The sequence below is a fragment of the Crocuta crocuta genome, unplaced genomic scaffold (genome assembly GCF_008692635.1).
Source record: "Crocuta crocuta isolate KB4526 unplaced genomic scaffold, BGI_CrCroc_1.0 scaffold448, whole genome shotgun sequence".
NCBI classification, from domain to species: Eukaryota; Metazoa; Chordata; class Mammalia; order Carnivora; family Hyaenidae; genus Crocuta; species Crocuta crocuta.
In genome coordinates this window covers 1,067,205-1,093,325 of record NW_027532411.1, presented here as the reverse complement: position 1 = coordinate 1,093,325, position 26,121 = coordinate 1,067,205, and the positions used below count along the sequence as shown (strand labels likewise).

General features: G+C 36.7%; 1 long non-coding RNA gene across 4 annotated transcripts in view; it reads left to right on the top strand.

Moving 5' to 3' along the window:
- Nucleotides 1-26,121, top strand: part of LOC144243790 (uncharacterized) — a 537,988-nt gene that overhangs the window by 101,969 nt on the left and 409,898 nt on the right. For 3 of the 4 annotated variants that reach the window (XR_013338772.1, XR_013338773.1, XR_013338775.1), the window contains one exon: nucleotides 13,905-14,024. The exons of the other annotated variant lie outside the window; for it this stretch is intronic. This is a non-coding gene — a long non-coding RNA (uncharacterized LOC144243790). The remainder of the gene's footprint in view (nucleotides 1-13,904; nucleotides 14,025-26,121) is intronic. 4 annotated transcript variants of the gene reach the window in all.

Sequence of the window (26,121 nt, the reverse complement as noted above, 5' to 3'; positions counted from 1 at the left end):
GAGTTATTAAATGACTTAAAGATTAGAGGGTCAGACATATGACAATGCTAGAACAGGATTTGGCTGGCTCCAGAGACTCTTCATCTTAAATTCTGTCTCTCTCCATACACACATGCTTAAGAGATATTAAACTATCATGTATACATGCACGCTTAAGAGGCATTAAATTCATATCCTTGATTTTTTGTTAATTAAAATTTAATTATACTCAGATCACATTTTATCCATATTTACATATACCCTGAGAAAGAGCAAAAAGTGCATGCTGGATGCAAAAGCTTCATTCATCCATTATGGTTCGTTCTCTAAGTTGTGTTTAAAATCCCCATTCAGGGGCGCCTGGGTAGCTCAGTCGGTTGTGTCCAACTTCGGCTCAGGTCATGATCTTGCGGTTGACAAGTTCCAGCCCTGCGTGGGGCTCTGTGCTGACAGCTCAGAGCCTGGAGCCTACTTCGGATTTTGTGTCTCCCTCTCCCTCTTCCCCTCCCTTCCTCATGCTCTGTCTCAACAATAAGTAAATATTAAAAAAATAAAAATAAATAAAAAAATAAAATACCCATTCGACTGGCCAGATTTAACATGTGTTGGGACTTGAAACTAATTGCTTATCATACCTCTATCCCCTCCAGATGTTGAGCCAGCTGATAAATATACATGGAATTTGACAGGGATCAATATATTAGAATTATTTCCAATAGCTTGGAACCAAGGCCAAATCCTGTTTCTTACTCTTTGTCCTTGAGTGGAACTCGCTCACCTGTAACAGAGCAGCAAGGCAATGACAGTCCTACCAGGGAGAGGCGGAGCACACTGGGTAAGGGATCATGTAGAAGAGGTGGGGCTGCAATATCGAGCCCGGTCTATATCCCAGTTCCTCAGCCTCCCTGAGGTGCTTTCCTCACAAAGGAAATGAGAGGTGAAAGCCTGAGTGGCAGTTCTTTTGAAGAAAGCCAGAGCTCCTCTTTAAGGGATAAGCAGTATCCTTGGGGGAGTGAAAACATCTTCCCTAACAGAAAACAGATTCAAAGCTATATTCTTACTAGATTCAGAAGTGTGCAATTGTTTATTTCACTAGGAAATAGTTTGCATTAGAATTCATTGTAAAAAGTTCTGGAGACAGACAGTAGGAATTTAAATGCTGTCTCTTCTGTTTCCTAGCTCAGGTAAATAAATACCACAAAGTCTCAGTTTCTTCATTGCTACCTCTCAGAGTTGCTGTTGATGTGAAGATTATGAGGCCATTCATGGAATACAGTATTTTTGATATTGATGTACAATCAATATTCAGTACAGATGTGCTATTATTATTAATAAATAAAGTATTATTTTGGAAACGAGTCATACTGAATCAAATTCCACTTCATCTAACATATTTTGAATTCCTACTTTGTAAAAGACTTAGTATTACTTTATGCAATCTTTCTCAAACCTTGAGTGCCATAGTTTGTTATTTATAATCTCAGTAGAAGAACTGGAAATTCAAAGAGACTAAATACCTAATTTATATTCACCTGGCTAATAAGCAGTGTTCGGATTCAAACCCATTTCTTTTAACCCAATCTAGTTGCACTATCCAATATCATCCAACCTGGATCATGTTTTAACTTCTCAGTCCCTAAATCAGTCTTGGTATAAGAGAAATATACCATAAGGAACAGCTCCTAAAAGTCTTTGTGATTTAGGAACATACTTCTGAATAAGCAGCACAAATTCAAAGTAGTTTTTCCACTCAGGATATGTCTGTGATCCTGTACCAACAACTTTATTGCTTCTGAGGACACAGATAACTAAGATAGTCTTTATTCTTGATGACCTTGATGGCCTAGATTAAATGGGTAATAATAAATATTCTAACCTTGCTAAAAACCCAACCATAAATGCCAGTTCTTTCTCCAAGATTTTCCTAATTCTACAAAATTAGTATGTTCAGGGGAAACCTACATCTCCTAAAATTTTACCTATATACAAATACATGAGTAATCCCTCTTTGTAGATGTGAAATCTATAGAGTCAAGGGATTGGTGCTGTTGTCTCTAGCCTTGCTCTAACACTCTCATCCTCTCTAATGAGACTCTCCTCAACTACTTGCTGAGTTGAATTCAGTATAGGAGACTTCATTCATTACCTATTTAGAACCAAGTAAAGAACTATAAAAATACAATAGTAATTCAACACAAATTTGGGTTAACACAGCCTAAATTAACTCATCAAACTAGGAAGGAAGTGACTTTGACAAATAAAATGTTTCATCTGAGATAAAATATTCAACAAATGAAAATTATTACAGTTTGGGGAATTAACTATAACTTTCTTTTCTCCTAAGGTCTTTGTCTGAAGCCATCTCAATTTTGTATCTGGTGCAGGGAGTGCATTTATCATGGAACTGTTGATAGGTTTAACTATGGGGAATGGGATGGTGATCTCAGTCACTCCCACTGGGAATGGGATTGCTTCATGACAGCTGAAGTGGAAGTGGGATGATGCTGGATTGTGAGAGGAGCCAAAAGAGCAAGTCAAGAGTATTGCTCCCCAGGTTCCATGAGGTCCAGCTGCCTTGATAACACCAGGGGAAAGCTGTAACCCTCAGACTTGATGGGGAAGTCAGGTGGAAGCAGCACCTCTTGGGATCATGAAGTTTTTGAAATAGGAAGATTTATTTATACTCTAATGATACATGCCTTCTGAGTGGTGAAAATATATGCTGTAGCATTTATTTTCATTATAGCTATCAAAGGGATGCTCACATATGGAGTAGTTATGTAATACATCATTATGTGTACCTCTTACTGCAAGAGAATCAGAAGGCACATCCCAAGCACTCATTTTAACATGATAGATGGGATTATCTTTAACCTGGGTGAATGACTGTCTCTCAAGTATCTTTGTAGCCATGGTGACCAGTCCCTGTACATGAGAATTACATAAATGATTTTTCAGGGTATTTATATTAATTGATTTGTTCATTTTTTCCTTATATTCGCACAATCATTGTAATACCAGCCTAATTTTATTTTCTTAAAGTTTTTTATTTGAGTATAGTTCACACACAATGTGACATTAGTTTCAGGTGTAAAACATAGTGATTTGATATCTCTGTATGTTATGCTATGTTCACCACAAGTGTAGCCACCATCAGTCACCATATAACACAACTGCAAAATCATTGACTATATATGTTGTACCTTTTATTCCCATGACTTATTTATTCCATGGTTGAAAGCCTATGTCTCCCATTCTCCTTCATGTATTTTGCCCATCCCCTCACCTTCTTTCCCTCTGGCAACCATCACTTTGTTCTCTGTATTCATAGATCTGATTCTGCCTTTTGTTTGTTTTGTTTTTCAAATTCCACATGAGTGAAATCATATTGTTATTTGTCTTTCTGAATCTGACTTATTTTACTTAGCATAATACCCTATAGGGCCATCCGTATTGTCACAAATGACAAGATCTCATCCTCTTTGATAGCTGCATAATATTCCATTATATATTTATGTACCACATCTTCTTTATCCATTCATCTATCAGTAATACTTAGGTTGCTTCCACATCTTGGCTGTTGTAAATAATGCTGCAATAAACATAGGAGTGTCTATATCTTTTCAATTTAGTATTTTTGTTTTCTTTGGGTAAATATCCAGTAATGGAATTATTAGATCTTGGTGCTTCTACTTTTAATTTTTTAAGAAGCTGCCATGCTGCTTTCCACAGTGACAGTACCAATTTACATTCCCACCAGCAGTGCATGAGGGTTTCTTTTTCTCCACATCTTTGTAAACACTCGTTATTTCTTGTCTTCTTGACTTTAGCCATTCTGACAAGTGTAAGGTGCTATCTCATTGTGGTTTTGATTTGTAGCTCCTTGACCATTAGTGATGTTGAACATCTTTTTATGTGTCTGTTGGCCAGCTGTGCAATCTTCTTTGGGAACTTCCTCTGCCTACAATCTTTCTCTGCTCATTTTTTAATTGGATTGTTTGGTTTTTGGGTGTTTAGTTTTATAAGTTATTTATATATTTTGGGTACATACCCTTTATTAGATATGTCATTTCCAAATATCTTCTCCCATTCTATAAGTTGCCTTTTAGTTTTGTTGATGGCTTCCTTTGCTGTGCAGACGCTTTTTATATAGTCCCAAAAGTTTACTTTTGTTTTTGTTTCCCTTGCCGCGGGAGAGATACTACAAAAATGTGTATATATATATGAATACACATACAAAAATGAATATATATATTCTAGTTTCCAGCTAGATGCAATGTGTTACATATCTAGGGAGAAGAGACTGGGGTGGGATGCAACATAATTCTCTGTCATTGGGCCTAGTCCAAATGTATTCGGCAATTACATTTTTCAATCCACTCCACTGACCATGTAATCCATGATAATTTGTCCAAGAAGTTATGACAGTAGATTTGCTGTCAGTCTTAATTTTAAGATTTTCTTTTTTTATGTTTTGACCTTTTGTAAAATTTTAACTATTATATTATTGAGAAATCTGGAGGTGTTACAATGGAATGCTAGGAGATGGCATTTTAAAATCAGAACTATCTTGTGAGATTTCAAAAAATAGCTAGGGTCACCCTTCCCTGAGAAGTTAAAAGCAAATGACCCAGTCCTATTCATGTATGTACATTTCATTTTTAAATATATATTGTAACATAATAATAATATAATATATTTTTTGTCTTTTTTCCTGCAAATTTAGAGTCTCACTTTACTTGAAATGTATACATTTCTCAAGTACCAGAGCAGTTTTTTAAATGTTTGTCATGTCATTTTAAAATGTTTTAAAATTTATAGTTTGGTACCAGTTAAGATGACTCTTGATAGTCTTTCTGCAGGGGTGCCTGGATAGTTCAGTCAGTTAAGCATCTGACTCTTGATTTCGGCTTGGGTCACGATCTCACGGTTTCTGAGTTCAAGCCCCTCACCGGGCTTTGCACTGACAATGTGGAACCTGCCTGGGATTTTCTCTCTCTCTCTCTCTGTCTCTTCTTCTCTAGTTTGTGTTGTCTTTCTCTCAAAATAAATAAATAAACTTAAAAAATAAAGTCTTTCTGCAAGCAATCTGCAGCAGATTTTCTAAAGATAACTGAGAAAATATATACTATTTTTTTCTTTATAAAGATAATTGAGCAAAACATATGCTGTTTTTTTTTTCTTTTATTCCTCTAAAAATCATTGGTTATATATTTGGACTATAACCAAGAAAATCACCAGTCACACAGCAGTCACAAATTGTGACAGCAGACTAAATATCCAGGAGGGGATGGGCTGCCTGGATAGCTCAGTCGGTTAAGTGTCGGACTTTGGTGCAGGTCAGGATATCATGGTTCTTGAGTTTGAGCCCCACTTTGGGCTCTGTGATGACAGCTCAGAGCCTGGAGCCTGCTTCAAATTCTCTCACTGTCTCTGCCCCTCCCCTTCTCATGCTCTGTCTCTGTCTCTCTCTCAAAAATAAACAATAAAAAAGTTTTTTAAATACCTAAGAGGAAATAAATATACAAAGTGAAAGTGTACAAAGAGGAAACACGTGCCAACAGAGGAGATGGTGTAAGCACAGGTTATCTAGAAAAGGAGGAGAGAGAGGATGATGTAAAGCAGGGAGCACTAGCTTTGTGGAGTTTGAAGACTGGATCCTTCATGCCTCCTTGTAATTAGGTGAACGGAATGAGCCACTTAATCTTTTTGACCCTCGCTTTCTCAATCTTTGAAATTAGTTCATTATAATATTTATCCCTAATAGTTATCACAATGAAAATATATCCTAAAATGCCTTATAATGAAATGTTATAAAAATGAAATATAATACTACAATATGGATGAAACTTGAAAATATTCTGCTAAGTAGAAAAAGCCAGACATGGAAAGGTAAATGTTGTATGATTTCACTTGCTCTTATTTTTTAACTTTTTACTTAAATTACAGTTCATATACAGTGTAATATTAGATTCAAGTATACAATATAGTGATTCAGCAATTCCATACATCACCCAGTGCTATTCACAAGTGCGCTCCTTAATCCCCATCACCTATTTAACCCATCCCCCAGCCTACCTACCCTCTGGTAACCATCAGTTTGTTCTCTCTAGTTAAGAGTCTGTTTCTTGGTTTGTCTGTTTTTTCCCCTATGCTCGTTTGTTTTGTTTCTTAAATTCTACATATGGGTGAAATCATATGGTATGTGCCTTTCTTTGATTTATTTCGTTTAGCATAATACTCTCCAGCTCCATCCATGTTGTTGCAAATGGCAAATGGTAATATATTATATAAATATAATCTTTATCCATTTATCAATCCGTGGATACTTAAGCACATTTCTATAATTTGGCTATTGTAGATAATGCTGATATAAACATTGAGGTGCATGTATCCCTTTGAATTAGTATTTTTGTATTTTGGGGGTAAATACCTTGTAATGTAATTGCTGGATTATAAGGTAGTTCTATTTTTAACTTTTTGAGGAATCTCTATACTGCTTACCAGAGTGGCTGTGCCAGTTTGCATTTCCACCAACCTTGCAACAGGGTTCCCCATTCTTCACGTCCTGGCCAACACCTGTTTCTTGTTTTGTTGATTTTAGCCATTCTGACAGGTGTGAGGTGGTAACTCACTGTATTTGCATTTCCCTGATAATAAGTGATGTTAAGCATCTTTTCATGTGTCTGCTGTCCATCTGTGCATCTTCTTTGGAAAAATATCTAGTCATATCTTCTGTCCATGTTTTAATTGCAATATTTCTTGGGGGCTATCGAGTTGTATAGATTCTTTATATATTTTGGATACTAATCCTTTATCAGATATGTCATTTGCAAATATCTTCTCCCATTCCACTAAAAGATTGACTTTTAGTTTTGTTGATTATTTCCTTTGCTGTGCAGATGTTTTTAATTTTGATGTAGTCCTAATAGTTTTTTTCTGCTTTGTTTCCCTTGCCTCCAGAGACATATCTAGAAAGAAGTCACTACAGTCAATGTCAGAGAGGTTACTGCCTCAGTTCTCTTCTAGGATTTTTGTGGTTTCAGGTATCACGTTTAAGTTTTCATCTCATCTGATTTTATTTTTGCGTATGGTGTAGGAAAGTGGCCCAAATTCATTCTTTTGCATGTTACTGTCGAGTTTTCCCAACACCATTTGTTGAAGAGACATTTGTTTTCCCATTCTTTCCGGCTTTGTTGAAGATTAATTGGCCATATAATTGTGGGTTCATTTCCGGGTTTTCAATTCTGTTCTATTGATCTGTGTGTCTATTTTTGTGCCAGTACCATTTTTTAAATGTTTTATTTATTTCTGAGAGATAGAGACAGCGTGAGCAGGGGAGGGTCAGAGACAGAGGGAGACACAGAATCTGAAACAGGCTCCAGGCTCTGAGCTAGCTGTCAGCACAGAACCTGCCATTTTGTTTTGATTACTACAACTTTGAAATATAACTTGAAGTCCAGAATTGTGATGCCTGCAGCTTTGTTTTCTTTTCAAAGGTGACTTTGGGTATTCTGGGTCTTTTGTGGTTCCATACAAATTTTAAGATTATTTGTTCTAGCTGTGTGGAAAGTGCTGTTGGCATTTTCATACGGATTGCATTAAATGTGTAGATTTCTTTGAGTGGTATAAACATTTTAACAATATTTTTCTTACAATCCATGAGTATGAAATGTCTTCCATTTCTTTGTGTCATNTTTTTCAGTATTACTTTGGCTATTCTGCGTCTTTTGTGGTTCCATACAAATTTTAAGATTATTTGTTCTAGCTGTGTGGAAAGTGCTGTTGGCATTTTCATACGGATTGCATTAAATGTGTAGATTTCTTTGAGTGGTATAAACATTTTAACAATATTTTTCTTACAATCCATGAGTATGAAATGTCTTCCATTTCTTTGTGTCATCTTCAATTTCTTTCATCAGTTTTATAGTTTTCAGAGTATAGGCCTTTCACTTCTTTGGTTAGTTTTATTTCTAGGAATCTTATTTCTTTTAGTGCAATTGTAGATGGGATTGTTTTCTTAATTTCCCTTTCTGTTGCTTCATTATTGCTGTATATAAATGCAAGTGATTTCTGAACTTTGATTTTGTATCCTGCAAATTTACTGAATTCATTTATCTATTCTAGCAGGGTTTTTTTGGTGAAGTTTTTCAGATTTTCTATACATAGTATCATGTCATCTACAAATAGTGAATGTTTTACTTGTTCCTTACCAATTTGGATTCCTTTTACTTCTTGTTGTTGTCTGATTGCTGTGGCTAGGACTTCCAGTACTATGTGGAGTAAAAGTGATGAGAGTGAACATTTCTGTCTTGTTCCTGACCATAAAGGATAAGCTCTGTTTTCCCCCATTTAGGATAATAGTAGCTGTGGGTTTTTCAAAATGGCCTTTATTATGCTGAGGTATGTTCCCTCTAAACCTACTTTGTTGAGGGTTTTTATCATGAATGGATGTTATACTTTGTCAAATGCTTTCTCTGCATCTATTGAAATAATCATACCATTCTCATCCTTTCCTTATTAATGTGATGTGTCATGTTGACTGGTTTGTAAAAATAGAACCACTCTTGCAACCCAGGAATAAATTCCAATTGATCATGATGAATGATTCTTTTAATGTATNGTGATTTGGTTTGTTTTTTTTTTTTTTTTTTTTTTTTTTGGTGGTGTCTTTATCTGGTTTTGGTATCAGGGCCTCATAGAATAAATTTGGAAGTTTTCCTTTGTTCTCTATTTTTTGGACTAGTTTGAGAAGACCTAGTATTAATTCTTCTTTAAATGTTTGGTGGAATTTACTTGTGAAGCTATCTGTTCCAAGACTTTTGTTGGGAGCTTTTTGATTACTGATTCAATTTACTTATTGGTTATTGATCTGTTCAAGTTTTGAATTTCTTCCTGTTTCAGTTTTGGTAATTTATATGTTTCTAGGAATCTATTTTTTCCGGGTTGTCCATTTTACTGGCATGTAGTTTTTTATAATATTCTCTTATAATTTTTGTATTTTATATATATGTATATTATTCCACTTGTATGAATAGGCAAATTATAGGGACAGAAAGTAGATTAGGATTTACTACGGTCTTGGGGGAAAAGGAAATGGGGAGCAACTGCTTAATGTTTACAAAATCTCTGGTTTGATTTTTAAAAATTGGATATATATTGGTGATGGTTAAACACTGAATGTAATTAGTGTCTTTTGATGTTACACTTAAAAATGGCTAAAATGGGGTGGCTACCTGGTGGCTCAGTCAATAAATGTCTGACTTTGGCTCATGTCATGATCTCACAGCCAGTGAGTTCCAGCCCCGAGTCAGGCTCTGTGCTGACAGCTCAGAGCCTGGAGTCTGCTTCAGATTCTGTGTATCCATCTCTCTCTCTGCTCTTCCCCTGCTGGTGCTGTCTGTCTGTCTCTCTGTCTCTCTCAAAAATAAATAAACATTAAAAACATTTTTTTAAGTTTAAAATAGCTAACATGGAAATTTTTATATCTATTTTAACATAATTTTTTTGTTACTTTACTTGTACTCTTTAAATCAGTTGTGATACAACCTTGTTTAAAAAACTAATTGTTGGGTGCCTGGGTGGCTCAGTCAGTTGAGCGTCTGACTTCAGCTCAAGTCATGATCTCATGGTTTGTGAGTTCAGGACCCACATTGGGCTTGCTGCTGTCAGTGCAGAACCTGATCCTCTGTGCCCCTCTCTCTCTCTGCCCCTTTCCCACTCATGCTTTGTCTTTCTCAAAAATGAATAAACATTTAAGTAAAAGAAGAAAGAAACTAATTGTTAAATTTAGGCTGGCATTAAAGTGATTGTGTGATTTGTTGCACTTAGCATAATGCCTCTTAAATTAGCACCTCCATTCCTACATCCAGTTGGTGAGTTTTAACTCCTTAAACACAACAAAGTGTAAACTAGATGTGCATCTGTTGGGTGAGGCTATTGGGGCAAGTGTCACTGGTGATGACTAATTGCATCATGGAATTTAAGGGAAAACAAGAGTCAGAAAAAACAGTGGGAGCATTAATCTGTGATTCTAACTTTTATATATTCCATCTGTTCAGAGAGTTAGAGGCAGCAGAGGCTCTAAGCTTCAATAGATCAAGACTGCTAGACATCAACAATTGCATATACTAATCTTCTAATAGGACTTAAGAAAGCAAGATCTTTCTATGGAAAACAGAGAAATCTATCTATTTATCTATCTATCTATCAATCATCTATCGATCATCTACCTATCTCTGTCATCTATCGATCATCTATCGATCATCTACCTATCTATGTCATCTATCTATCTATCTATCATATCTATCTAAAACAGATGGAAATGAAGATGTTATAAGCCACAAAAGAAAGGGATAGAGTAATACAAGAAGTTTATCAAGAAAACTTAAAATGTGGTAACAATATTTATATCCTAATGGATGCAGTAAAGAGCAGAACTAACATTGTGGAAAATGAATCAGTGATGCAGAGAATAAACTTGAGAATTTTCCCCAAAAAGCAGAGGAGAGAATAAAATGATAAAAATGGGGAATTAGAGAAAGAAGAAAAGGAAAAAAAATGATGAGCTTGAACAGCATAGACTGGCAGATGAAAGGTAGATACAACCTAAAGACTTAGTTTCCCTAAGGAAGATGATAGAACAATTAAAATGGTAACAGTAAGAAAAGTTGTAAGTAAATAACATTTCCAGGAACTGAAATAATTCCTAATTATGGAGTATGACAAATCTCATTTTATTTTAAATGAAATCAAAGAAAAGAAACCACATCAAAATATATTCAGATAAAACTTTTTTGAAATATCTTGATAAAGGAAATTTGCTATAATAATATAAGTAGAAGAGAAGAAATTCGAGCTTATTTTGGACATTTCCTCCATACCACAAAGTCCTAAGACACAAAACAAAAGTTATATTAATTTGAGGAAAAATAGTTGTTCTTTAAAACTGGAAACACAAAATCAGATAATTTATTTGTAATGTAAACAGAGGACTTTTTCAACTGTGTGAGGCTAAGAATTTAGATATTACTTAGGCAGTTTGATTTAAAATGTTATTTGATATTTTAGTTCAGATGACCAAGAAAGAATCAAAACAAAACACCCAAGAAAAAGAAAGTCAAAGTATAAAGGAACTAGGAAACATTAAATTAGTTAATATATAGGTCTCTGGATATTTTTTATACACTTAACTCATACAGGAATAAAAATAAGTATTATCAAAAGAAAAACTTTTATAAATATTAAAAATTGAAGTATAAAATCTTAGGTTATATAAAAAAGTTGAGAGACTGGGTAGTTAGTATGTAAGATGGGCAGTAAAAGAAATGTAGGGAGGAATTACTCAACACTCTTTACATCTGATTTTGCTCATTCAGGAAATACTTGTTGAAAAATGTTTCCAAAAAATTCAAAAAGAATTGTTAGTAGACCTTAAAAAGAAATAATTATGTTCCAACCCACTAGGAAGTATTAGAAAAAACACAAGATCCTCACACTTTGTATTAAGAAATAAGTTCACAAGGAGAAAGAAACACATCAAGAGCATACTAAGAGCAGTCGACTCTGTGTGTGAACCTTTTATCTTTACTTTCCTTTTGTTTAAACTTTTCAGTAATTTCTAAATTTTATTTAAGAGCATTTATTACATTTATAATTAGAAAAGTCATTGAACAATATATGAAATAGTTTTAAAAGGCAAGCACAGAGAGAAGGGAAGAACTTTCTAAGTAGAGGGTATGAGTTGAGAAGAGCATGGTCTATTCAAGGACCTACACAAAACCTGGTGTGTCTGGATGGAAAAAGGCTGGAGAGAGTAGCCCCAGAAGAAGCCATGGGGCGGCAGCCGGATCACATAAGACTTAGAAGGCCACATTGAAGATTTTGGTTTTGACGTTAAAAAAAAGCTGTTGAAAATTCACGATGAGATTTGTGTTTAAAAAGATCATTATTCCATTGTTTGCCCTTGGTTCAGAAACACCAGGTTTGTGTCCATCAGGATGTTGATCATTCTTTTCTTTTAATGTTTATTTTATTTTTGAGAGAGAGAGAGCGAGCAGGGAGGGGCAGAGAGAGAGAGGGAGAGAGAGAATCCCAAGCAGGCTCTACACCATCAGTGTGGAGCCCCATGTGGTGCTTGATATCACAACCATGAGATCATGACCTGAGCTGAAATCAAGATTCTGACACTTGACCGACTGAGCCACACAGGCACCCTTGCTGATCATTTATTTCTTGATCATGTAGATGTCTCTTTAAAAAGCAGCCAAAGCAGTATTATGGTGACTCTGATCCTCAGAAAATAAAGGGGATTTAGTAATGTGAATGTGTGTGTGTGTGTGTGTGTGTGTGTGTGTGTTTGCTTACATGTGTGGTGAGCATGTGGGAAAAGAGGTGGTATCAAATGTTTAAAAGACAAGACTTGAAAAACATTTGTAAAATATTAGAAAGCAAACTTCCTTTCTCTGTAGAATGTTCATTCTACCTAACCACAAATTCCAATGCCATTATTTCACCTCCCTTCTCTTATAGTTTTAAAAAAATGACTGTTTGCATCAGAGTTATATAGACTACGATTATATGTCCTAATCATTTGGAGTAGTTTATTTATGTAATGACAACTTTTTTTGTTTGTTATATAGCTCTTTATTTTCAGAGCTATATATACATAGTGGTATGACTTGGATAAGCAAACTGAAATGGAACAGAAAAGGCAACAGAAAGCACAGTTCTTACATCTCTTCTGGGCACCTTGTTTCCACTCTGGTGTCCTTGGGGTGTTGGGATTGTATTCTCAGAGGTGAATAATTTACAAGATCAAAATGGATTACTTTCTATGTCTTACTGTCTTTGGTTTCATTTTCTCTTGTATTCTAAAAATGGCTTGTAGGTAAATCATCATTTCCATGGCTAAATAATAGCAAATTGCTACCAAAGCCCATTCCTATCACTGGCAACATAGCCCCAGGGTTTCACAACTCAATCAGCTATCTCTAAATCAACAGAACTCAGCTCCAGAGGAGAGCGATCTGGGAAGCTTTTCTTTTCAATTCTCTCATATGTTTTGTTTTAGCTTAATATGTTTGTCTGGATACTTAGACACCATGGTGATAGGCGTCGTAGAAATAAATAGAAATAGACAGAAAAGAGCTAAAAAATAAAATGAAAACTTGGGAAGAGTAGGAATGACACTTGTATCTGAGTACTTTTTTTTTTCTTCAGAACTCAGTGAGGGGGAAATTAAAAAGGGACTTTGTGTCAGACAGATGAGTTAGTGAATAATTTTTCTAACAGTGTTATTTTGCTGACACTAGACTAAGGGAGCTCATTAACATGCTGAGACTATTTAACTCTAAAAAATAGTACTTTAGCTTTCACTTTGCTGGATATTCCTTCCATTTCAGCTCAGCATTAAAATAGTGGTAAGCCAGTCAAAATTGGACAGTGTGATAATGGTGGAAACAGAAGGGTCTTTGGAGTTAGAAAGAGAGCAATGTTTGAATTTTGGCACCAACCTTTATTACCTATGTTATTAATCTTCCATTAGGCTTAATCTTCTTATCTCTAAAATGTTCATATTAATACCTACCTCAAACATTTATGGCAGGTCAAAATATCAAATTAAAGCTAGTTTCATTGTTCTGACTACATAAAAGCCACTTAATAAAGGTTTATTCTGTTCCCCACTGTCTACATCCTTCTAAGTTGTTTGGTTTCATTTAGTAAAGTGAGTGCCCAGGAAGAAGGAATAAGACACCCACTCTACTCTGTGTCTGCTGAATGATGGTTGCCTTACAAAGTTAAGAATTCCTGTTGGCTGTTACCCTGTCCACTATGTATCTCTTGAAAGCTAAAACCAAGGCCAAGACCAGTGTCCATGCTAAGAAATCCAGAGTGAGAATTTTCCCATTTGATTTGATTTTCAGATGCAGCCTGGCATGTCTGTATGAAAACACATAATTAGAATGAATGCATCAGATCGGTTACCTTGGGGGAAAGCAGCATTCAAGAGCTTAGAAATAAAAGAGTCACACTGTGCTCACCAGGTAAAGGTTGCATATGTGCTTCTCCATGCTAAACGTGAGTCCAGAACTGTGTGGCATTGCCTGCTTTTGTGGTTACAGAAATAACCAATAAAATAGTAAATTGTTTTCATTATTCTAGCTCTGAGTGACACTGAATCCCTGCAGAATGTGAGTAATAAACTTATTCCTTCTTTCTTACTAGTCTACTATGTTCTCACTGGCCATGGTGAGAGAAGAGGACTGAGAGAATTTCTAAGGAAGGTTCAGAAAGCCCACAGCAATATAGTTCTGTCTCTGTCCCTAGCCCATACAACAGAAAAAGGTCTTTCATTTTCTGTCAGTGTCTTCTGACTGCTGTGATTTACTAAAAAAACATGGAAGAGTATTTTTCCCTGACATTTTCACAAATGACTTAAATCAAAACTAAAGATTTCATGGAGGAAAAATGGTAGATGGTAATTGGGTATCACCATTTCCTGAACCCCCTTGTAAATGCTAAGCTTTTTCTCAGAAAGCTAGAATCAGTTCAGAATCCAGCATGGTATAGAACTAGTTTTCACTGCTTTTTTCCTTTATACTTCTTGCACCTTTTGAGCATCTTGTATCACTGAATTTCCTAATATTTTTGTTGAGAAAGCAAGCAAATTTAGATGTCCTGTTTTAACTTTGTATATAAACTTAAATCTAAATCCTCAAATATCATGTCTTCTTATTCCTAATCAAAATAAAGCTCTGGGAGTAATTGGTGGGAACAACATGCAAGCAAATGGAATGTCAGAAAAGTCTTTTTTGTAAGCTTGGGCTGATGCCGTTAGCCCCAGGGAAGAAGTAGCCTATTCCAGAATGAGAAGGCATGTGGCCATACAGATTCCTAGTACTGATGTCCAAAACCAAATTGAATGCATAATGACAACAGTTTGCATCTTTGGATGAGCTAAAGCTGCATTTTAAACACTAGGCAAATTCTCTTGGTTGAAAAGGAAGAATCCAACTTGGGAGAACTCCATCAGTCAACTTATATGTATTGACTACCTACAGTGTGATTTTTATGCTGTTCTCAGGAATGTGGAGGTTGTCAAAGGAGAATAGCATGGCTTTGCTCAAAGCAACTTACAAACTAGGTAGGAAAATAGAACAAATATCCATGAAAAATTAAAGAATAGTCAAATGCTAATGTATGTGATGCTGACTTTATTTTTTATTTATTTTTAAAAAATATTTTAAATGTTTATTTATTTTTGAGAGAGAGAGAGACACAGATAGAGTGCAAGTGGGGGTAGGGGCAGAGAGAGAGAGAGACAGACACAGAATCTGAGGCAGGCTCCAGACTCTGAGCTGTCAGCACAGAGCCTGACACGGATCTCAAACCCATGAACCGTGAGATCGTGACCTGAGCTGAAGTTGGATGCTTAACTGACTGAGCCACCCAGGCACCCCTGACTTTAAATATAATAGGAATTCTTAGAAAGGGAGGATCAATGTATGCAGAAAGAATTGGGAAAGTTTTCTTGGAAGAGACTGGAGCTGAGATTTTCAGAAGGGATATGAAGGAGGAAACACATCACAGACCAAGGAAACAGTATGTACTCCCATTGGGCTATAATGCATGTGGCAGAGAGGAGCCAGTGAAATGCATGGCAGGAAGGAGTTGAAATGAAGATGGAAATGTCAGGTGGGGACAGACTATTTGAATTTGATGTGGCAAGAAAGACAAAGCTACAAAAGGAATGAACTGATAAAAACTGCACTTTTTTGAAAATATTCTAGCAATTGAGTTTAGAATGAAGTTAATTTGATATTGATCTTTAAAAGACTTTTAATAAAGATGAAGAAACTACTTCTCTTCTAAAAGTAAGTGAACTAGTAGGAAGGGGTAAAGATTCAAATATTCGAACTTGATTATCAAAACTCTGGTTCCTCAGGATCAGAAAAACATTGTAGTGTGGAGTATCAGAAGCTTTGAATAGTAAAGGTTTTGTTTTTGATCCCTGGCTCTGCACTTCATGTATGTTTGGCCTTGTCTGAGTAACAAAATTTCTCTAATCAGGTTCCTTACGAGTTGTGGTAGGCAGAACTAGAAGATGACCCTCAATGACCCTTACCCTTCTGTAGTCTTTTTCCTATTGAGTGTGGACTGAACCTGTGGATAGAATGAAGAGTCACTTCCATGATTATGTTACATTGCATGACAAAGGAGATTTTACAGATGTAATTAAATTTATCGATCAGTTGACCTTGAGTTAATCAAAAGTGAAATTAGGCAAATGAGCTTAGCCTAATCTTATGTTAACTCTTTAAATATGGAGAGAGAGATCAGAGAGATTGAACGTGTGAGACTGGTTCTCCTGCGGGGCCTCCATGAGTTCTACAGCTTCAAGGACATGAGCTGGAAAGAGGATACTGAGCCTCAGATGACAACAGTTCATGCTAATACCTTGGTTGCAGCCTTAGGAGACACTGAGGAGAGAACTCAGCCTCACTCAGCCTAGAATCCTGATTTATACAGTAAGTATTGTTTTAAGCCACTGAATTTGTGGCAATTCGTTTCACAGCAATAGAACACCAATGCATTGGTGAATACAGATAATGAGAATACTCAGTCATGTTGAGAGAATTCAATGAAATAATAATGATACCGAATATAAAATGTTCAGTGCTGTGCCTGGCATACAGTAGGTATAATTAAATATTAGCTATTATTACTATTATTCTGAATGGTTTTTATCATTAAATTATGAGTATCAATGGGATTAGCAGAAATATATTCTAAAACTAATAGAGGTATCTTAAACGAATAAGTGATGGTCAGTAGGTAGATAGTAATAATGGTGTTTCTGAGCTACTTGGGTGCATCTACTGGTCAGACTGATTAACCACTTCTCTTCCTCATACTTGCAAAGTTTTAATTAATCCAGTTGGTAAACTCTAGCTGATTGTTGTGGTTGAAACAATAGAGTACAATCCTGACTGCATTAAAATCACACATCCACAGGCATCAAGAATCAATCATTGGAACTAACTGTTAATGTAAGTTGTTAGTACATGGCATGAGCAATCCTGCATGTCAAACAACATGTATAGGGATAATATCTATGTACTAAGGAGTGTTATTCAAAATATTTAGCAACTGAGGGGCACCTGGGGGGCTCAGTCAGTTAAGCGTCCGACTTAAGCTCAGGTCATGATCTTGAGGTTTGGGAGTTTGGGCCTCTCATTGGGCTCTATGTTCTAGGTTCAGAGCCTGGAGACTGCTTTGGAGTCCGTGCCTCTTACTTTCTGCCCTTCCCCCACTTGCTCTCTATCTCTCTGTCTTTCAAAAATAAATAAACACTAAAAAAATTCAAGTATTTAGCAACTGGCGTAATACAGGCATTATAGACTAGCATTGCTATGGTACAAAGCTAAATATCAACTCTGAATGCACTGTAAAAACATAATTTTGTCACTCAGCATTCAATGACAATAAGTCTCCATTCTGGATCAGCCACTATGCTGGAGGATGAATGTTCAAGATGGACTCCCAGTGTTAAGGACTTTCCAGTCTATCAGAAGAAAGAAAGTCATCGATAAGTAGTACAGTACAAACACATGCTGGAAGTTCTAGACTTAGACAGCAGACTGCAGGGGTACAAAAAAGAAGCCCCTTAGTTCATCTTTTGTTGGAATCATAAAACAAAGTGCTTCCTTGGAGCTTAAATTCAGTCTTGCATGTTGGTAAGTGGGAATTACTCAGATATGTTGGAGGGAAGGATATTTCATACAGAATGGACGGCTAAGTATATTTGGAAAACTTTTGTAGAGAACGGCTACGGTGAAAATCATAAAGGGTCACATTAGGGGATATATTTTTATCTGATGACATAGGGAATATTTTAAATATGGTTTAGACAAGTTAAGATTTTTATTTTCCAAAGCAAAACTAACAATAATGTGGATAATAGTTTAGAAACAGGCAAAATCAGCAGCAGAAATGTTACATTGTGGTAACATAGGAGAGGAGCAATTATGGCTTGAATCAGGAAACTCCTGGTGAGAATGTAAAAAAAAGAGGATAATTCAAAAAATTATTTGGAACTAGAACCAAATGGAGTTAGTAATTTTTTAGATGTAGAGTTAGGAGGCATGTAGAAATTAGGATGACTTTCATGTTTGGGTGTTGGCTGATTGTATGGACATCGGTGCTATTTACTAAGACAGACAATTCAGAAAAAGGGAGAGAGTAAAGAGAAGCATGCCAAATGTCAGGTGCCTGTGGGATAGCCAGGTGGAGATGTACACGAAGCAATTGCAAATATTGGTCTAGAATGCAAGCATATCAGGGGTATAGATTCAGGAGTGCAAAAGACATTTGATAATTGCCTACCCAGCATTAATTGCCCCTTCTTCCCTTTGTAAAAGTACTCAAGTTTTATTTCAGGTGGCCAACTCTTCCTCATTCAGTCCATGTGTTTTGGAAGAAGTTGACACTACTTCATTCTCTAGGAGTAAGATCTGATTAACCTAAACCAATCTGGCACATTCTACAAATTTTGTCCTCCTCCTTTCCTCCCCTTCCTCCCCTTCCTTCCTTCCTTCCTTCCTTCCTTCCTTCCTTCCTTCCTCTCTGTTTCCTTTTCAAAAATATATATTCTTTCATTCTTCCATTCTTTCTTTTTTTCTTTTTTCTATTTATAATCTATGATACTCTAACTGGTACAAAGAGTTAAGCATTGTAAAAGGTCTGATATTTTATTCTACTTTCAAATTAACAAGTTAGCTTGCCACAGTTTCATGGATCATGAATGTTAATAGCTGATATGAAACTCTTGGATCCAAATGAAGGACAGTTTATTACAGCAGTAGCAGTAGCCAGAGGATCATTGTGGTTTGTACTACTTCCCGTTTACACAGGTGATTCAAAGATGTTACCTATTACCCCACGGGTTGCATTATTGGAGGAGAAATCTGATCTTAGGGAACTCCAACCTCATAACAGGTAATAAGCATGGCTGCCTTTACTTCAGGAGGAGACACTATGTGTTTGTTTCAAATTTGTTCTTTATTAAGGTGATGTTTCAGACAAAGGACAATCAGTGCCTTACTTCACAGAACATGAGAGAATATGAGACCCATGGAGAACGTTCTCCCACGAGGAATCATCAGCATTAGGATGATATCACTCAGATTGAATATATAGAGTATATACAGAGTCTAGGAAATTAAACCCAGGAGCCAGTAACATTTTTGGAGTAGGTAGATAAAGATAGCCTATTAGGACAACAGAGAAAGGGCAGCCAGAGAGGAAGGAGGAAAGCCAGAAACCAATGGAGAAACCAATGGTTTCATGAGAAAGGAACGGTTGCCAGTGCCAAATGTTACAGAGAGGCCACATAAGATGTACCAGTTGGTTTTGGCAATTAGAGAATGGCTTCAGCAAGTGGGGGTAGAGTTCAGATTGCAGTGAGTTGAGAAATGAGGAGGTGGAGGCAGTGAGAAGAGAAGCTACTTTCAAAAAGTTTGGCTCATTGAGAGGCTGACACTCTGCCAGGCACATTAAAAGAAGGATGACAACATAGGGGTTAGTTTTCTTTTCCCCCCAAGATTTCATTTCCCTTTATGAAAGAAAGCACATCATGACTCTACATATGGCTTTAAGTGTCATCTATATGGATGCATAACACAACACTCAATCAAGGTAAACATATGTTTCACACTCCTCAGCATTCAGGTACAGAATGACAATATAAGGCAGAATACAGAAGTTATTTCCTATTTGGACACAGTCTAGGTTATGGAAAAGGCTGTTGGGTCAAACTGACTTACATTCAAGTATAGATTCCATACATTTTTAGCTGTGGGATTATTAGCCTGGACCTAAGTTTCTTCATCTTTAAAACAGAGTTAGTAATAAATAAACGTGGGGTTGTTAAGATCATATAAATTTACCGCGCGCTGGGCCTGCCACGTTTGTTGTAATTATTTTTAAAAAGTAGAACCCCTTAAACTACTTTGAGGGCAAGGACTCAATAGAATTAGTTATATTAGCTGTTGTAGAGGGAGTAGTGACAGTTTGAGACTTGAGATTTAGCTCCTGTGCTGCCATTTCTCCCTGGCACTACATACTGGAGGGAAAAATGAATCCTCGCCACTGGCCTTCTCTGTATCATTACTGCCTTCAGGCAAACTTGTGAGCCAGTCCTGAGAGGCTTGGGTATCAGCTATTTTAGCTTCAGCTTTCACAACAAAAGTATTTCAGGCTTTAAACTCATTAGACAAACTATTCTTTTTCCGTGTTGGACAAATCATCCTTCATTCAGAGCCAACATTTGTAGCTATATTACCAAAAGTATAATAGTAATGCTTGCTATGCTAGTTTTATGTGTTCCTGCAATGTTTTGTTTTGTTTTTATTCTCTCAGACAGGCCAGTGAGACGATGGGGAACCAAATTGACAATTTAGAGCCCTTTATGTAGGCAGTGGATTCGCTTTTTTACTATTTAACATATAAAAGTGATTTTATTAAATTGAAATTAAATGCATTGTTATGGGGAATTTATGATATCTCATTTAAAGAATTGCTGTGAATCCTTCAGAGAGGCTGCTTTGTGACCACTAGCCTGTGTCATGAATGTGACCTCCAGTATGGTACTTAGCAACTAATTAAGCTAAAAAGACAAATATGAGGCTCTTAACATGTTTTTAATTTAAAAGCTTCTAAATATAATTGTTGCTACAGTGCTACTAAAACACAGTAGGGCAGTCTGCATCCTAAACCTCTAAATCTCATTGCCATAATTAATTTTGTAAATAAAAAGGTCTGTGCTGGGGATAGGAGATACGTTATTTGTTTGGTGGGTTTTTTTTTTTTTTTAATGTTTTATTTATTTCTGAGAAAGAGAGAGACAGGCAATGTGAGCAGGGGAGGGTCAGAGAAAGAGGGAGACACAGAATCCGAAACAGGCTCCAGGCCCTGAGCTAGCTGGCAGCACAGAACCTGATGCAGGGCTCGAATCCATGAACCATGAGATCATGACCTGAGCCGAAGTCGGACACTTAACCGGACTGAGCCACCCAGGCACCCCTGTTTGGTGTTTTAACACCAGAATGGCACTGGCTGTCTTTGCAGTTCAGTAATGTTTTACTGTGATTTTTCAGATAAACTATTAATTTATTTATGTCAGTAATTTTGTCCAAATATGATTTAGACTTTAAAAGGTTCAACTTGAAACACGTTGCCAGCTATAATTTAAAATCTCATTTTATTTCTGCCTGATAATCTTTAAAGATGATAAAATTAGAAATCATGCAGTCTTGAATCTTTCTGAGTTATTTGTGGAGGCTCTGTTACTCACCAACCTGAATGCATCAAGTTTTCGGGTCACTGTTTCATTGGAGAGGAATCTTGAGTTAGATATTAGCAATCTTGTCTTCAAAGCCTGGCTGCTTCCTCCTGTTGTATATGCTCTTGAATTAGTCCCTTGGACTCTGAGCAATGAAATGGGGATTGTGGTTCCATCTGTATCTACTAGAAGCGCCACAGTTAGTATCAGAACCAAGGGCTACAGGAGCAGAAAGGAGGCAGGAGGAACACCTAATCCAATAACTTCATCTATCTTACAAATGAGTAAACTGGCGTCCAGAAGTAATGAATCACCCATTTTCCCTTGGGGGGGTGGGGATTTACTAATGTATTTGGGCTCCAAGTTCAGTGCAAATGTTACTCTACTAAGATATCTATGCAGTATCTAAGATTATATTAAAATCAAAGCGCAGTATCTCTTTGAAAGAAAAATGGGAGAGTAATTAAATCATTTAGAATTTTTGTCAACTTTGCTCCAACACTGGGTATTTAGAAACACTGAGTTTTTAATTGCTTCTTCATTTAGATGTTTTCTGTCGCTTAGAATCAGTGTATGGTGTACAAAGGGACAAATAATAAAGTGTTTAATAAACTAATAGAGCAAGTAGATCAGAATGACATCTTTATTGGGTTTTTGAAAATCCCATTAGCATGATCTAAGTTTTAAATAACCGACTTAAAACTTCATAACACTAAGACTGTTTTTGAAGAAAAGAATTCCCTCAACATTCTCCACAACATATACTGCAAAGGTCTTTTAAGGCTGATCAAGAGTTGAAGTAACATGTCCCAGACTCCAAGTCTTCCAATGACCGAGGTTCACATACTTCTGAGAAAGCCAACATCAACAGGACTGCATTCACAGAACCTACGCTATCTGTACTATTTAGGAATTACTTATTTTAACACAGTGAATGGGCAACAGCAAGTTAAATATTAAACAATATTTAAATTAGAACATAAATATAACATGCATTATTCAGCACTGAGATAAGCTGATATTCAGATCAAACAGAAGGTCACTGCTCCTTGGTGATTGTCCTCTGAAATTCAGGCAGTACCAGTTCTTTATAATGAAGTCAGCTCTTTGCAGAAGCAATTTGCATACGGATAGGGAAAAGGGACACATCATCTGTTTTCAGGATAAGCACTTTGTGCTGATTTGATCCCTTTTCATGAGCAAGGTGATGATTAACAATACTGTCTTTACATATGCATATTCAAAGTTGGCTTTTTCTGGGAATTTCCCTCACCAAGGGGACCACAGAGGAATCTCCCATTTGGCTCCCAAATCATGACCCCTCCATGGTGCCAGTGCAAATAGATGACGAATTTGCTTCCTCTTATCTGACCTCTCCTATTCGGCTTTGCCCTCGCTTGACTAGGAGTCGGAACCCTAATCAAAATTAACAGCCTGTCCTGAAGTTGGGCATGTTGACACTGTTCAGCAGAGGTGGGAGCCCGGGAGGTACAATCTTCATGGCTTATTGCTCACACAGTTTTCAATCAGTTTCTAAACCTACCCCAGGTGTACAGTACTTCCTCTCAGCTCTAATTGATTGAGTGCCATGCATTTGTTTGCAGCTCTCTGTGCCCTACTTTTAACAATGCTGGCTGGAATGATTAAGGTGATTATTGCCAGTCTTTGTGACTTTAGTAGTTAGATTAACTTAAGACATGAAATTAAGTTATTTCTTCTCAAGGGTGCTTAGGTGGATGGGTTTAAGAAAAGAAATTATAGGCTACAGACCTTTTGCTCTATAGTGTGATATACTCGGTGAATTTGAATATTAGAGCCCAGGAGTGCTTCCCCTAAAAATTGCAGTAGTTGCAGGAATCCCCAAAAGAAGTTGATATTGTATGGCCAGTCTCATGCCTTTGGAATTGTTTTTTTTCTCTTTCTCCTCCTACAGGAGCAATTATGTGAATTGCTTGTCCCCCAGGGGTAATAGGAGAGGTGAATCACTTCTCCATCTCCTTCTTCCCCACAGAGATGATGAAGCGTTTGCCAACTGCCAGCTCTGTTAAGCCCAGAAACTTTGGGGAATGTGCCAATCTGACAGTATATGTACTACCACTTCTCCTTAATTTGAATATTGATTGAAAAGATAAAGGCCAATAGATCAAGAAGAGCTTACGTCTATACAGCAGTTTTTTCAGTTTACAAAAGACTTTCATTTTGGCACCCTCCTTTTTTTTCAATTCACAATATTCTTATGGAATTGGTTTATTATATATTTATCAACAAATATTTACTTATTGAGCTACTGAGCAAGAAGGTGCTAGGCGTAGAGTCAACACCCTAATAGCATTTTCAGTCTGGTAGGAAAGAATTGTATTAATCAAAGAATTGCACTCTGATTGGCTCAGTCAGTTAAGTGTCCAACTTCGGCTCAGGTCATGGTCTCACGGGTTCATGAGGTCAAGTCCCACGTTGGTCTCTGTGCTAACAGCTCATAGCCTGGAGCCTGCTTCAGATTCTATCTCAGTCTTTCTCTGCCCCTCCCCCACTCATGCTCTGTCTCTCTCAAAAATAAATAAACATTAAAAAAAGAATTACACTTAAGAAATAACTTGAGCTGTGAAAGAAAATTGCACATCATACACTTAGGGGAGCCACATATAACCTGGATGGAGGATCTCAAGGAGGAAAGAGAATATAAGATCTAAAGAGATTAAATGTGGGGTAGAATGTCAGTGTGGACTCCCTTTATTGATTCATAACCAGACTTACCGAGCATGAAAAGCTGATAAAAAATATGGCATGATGATGGAGTTTCTTTCCTTCATGGTAATATTTTTAATTGGTGCAAATTGCTGAAGAAAAAAAGTATACCAATTCACAAAATAATCTGCAACGATGAATTTGTTGTAATGAGATTGCATCTTCCAATTTTCCTTAGAAACTCAGAATGACAATACAGAGAGGTAGTTTCATTTGGGTTGTGATTTTTTTTAATTTTTAAAAATGTTTTATTTATTTCTGAGAGAGAGAGCAAGAGCAGGGGAGGGTCAGAGAGAGAGGGAGACACAGAATCTGAAACAGGCTCCAGGCTCTGAGCTGGCTGTCAGCACAGAGCCCAACACCGGGCTCAAACCCAGGAACCGTGAGATCATAACTGAGCCGAAGTCAGACACTTAACCGACTGAGCCACCCAGGCGCCCCTCATTTGGGTTGTGATTTAAGTGGAATTTTTAAGTTAGAGTGAGGTATCTTGAGGTATAGTGATATAGCATTTGGTTACATTTAGTGATAATGCTATTGTAGAAAATTTTCTGATAGTAATTTTTGGGTATTTAGACTGATTCCAAATAACTGTGTATACAACCATTTTATAGTGAACTCATGAGGAAAATTTGAACATTTAAAATTGTCTCAAGCAGAAGACCCATAGTCTATGCAGTTCCCTGATTTGTTCCCCTGAAACTGGCAGCCAATGTGTGTGTGTGTGTTTATGTTGAAATCTTTTTTTGTCTGAAGCAGAAAGAGACTAATGAACAAGGGTATAGGAACCTGACTGGGTATATCTAAATTCTACTCTCAGTGCTCTGGCTTTGTGAATCTGGACAAGTTTATTTATCTCTTTGATTTTACATCTGCAAATAGTCATCGGTTATTACAATGATTAAGTCATAGATGCATTTACAAACTGAGTTTATTCTCTGTCTCAGTGATTTAAAGATCAAAAGGGAAGGCATTCCCCCATACCATACCAGTTTTATAGTAACCCATTATGAGTTTAGCATTCATTAATTTATCTGAACTATTTTTTACCAAGTCATTGGTTAAACTACCCTGGGACTAATGAGTCATACCAAATCATTACTAGATGTGGCCTTTTTCTGTCGGGCAACATTTTAAGAATAAAATTGTGGGCAAAGATGAGATGAGGAGCTAGTTGAGGACATTTGGTTGAAGAAGATGTGTGGCCCTTAGTCAAGGTCTTTGCTCCACCCTCACAAGTCCTCAGGGAATAAGGAAGCAGTTGTGATGGGTCCTATCCTTTGTGTCTCTCCCTAAGAGACAACGGGAACCTATAGAAGGAAGATGGGAGATTCTGAAGGGTATTATGTCTGATTTCATCCTATTTTCTCCCACCAGACCTTCTTGCTCACCTCAGGTGAGCCCTATCTCCATCATTGGCTCTGTCTCATGTTGTATAAATTGACTGATTATACCTGGCATTGAAACCAAAGAAATCACATGTCTATCAGTTTTTCTTCTCTAAGGAACTGCATCCTGAGGACCTTCTCATCTTGAACCTAATCTATTAGAATTCTAATGTCTCCTGATTTTCCTTTACTGCTGATGCTTAGCATCTTGGCCTTTTTAGTCACAGAGTTGAAATGGTATAATGAAAGGAGCACTGGGTTTAGACACAGAAGATGGTTTTGCTAAAATTACACTATGGGAAAATTATTTTACTTCTCTGAATCCAGATTTTTTTTCTTCTCAGTTTTAGTGCCCTTTTTTTTTTTTTAAATAAGCTTTATGTCCAATGTGGGCTTGACCTCATGACCTCAAGATCAAGAGACCCATGCTCTACTGACTGAGCCAGCCAGACAACCCCTTTTCAGTTTTAATATGGAGATAATATTTCTCACCTCCTAATATTATCTTGAGGATGAAATAGGTTAGAGCTGTGTATTTGTGTGTAGGTTCTCCTGAACAATTGACTGGATGTTAAGTGACCTCCCAGTATAATCAGATGTTCCCAGGCTGACTACTCTGTATTCTCTCATCTTATGAAATTTTGTGTTATTTCCTCTTAAAATCAT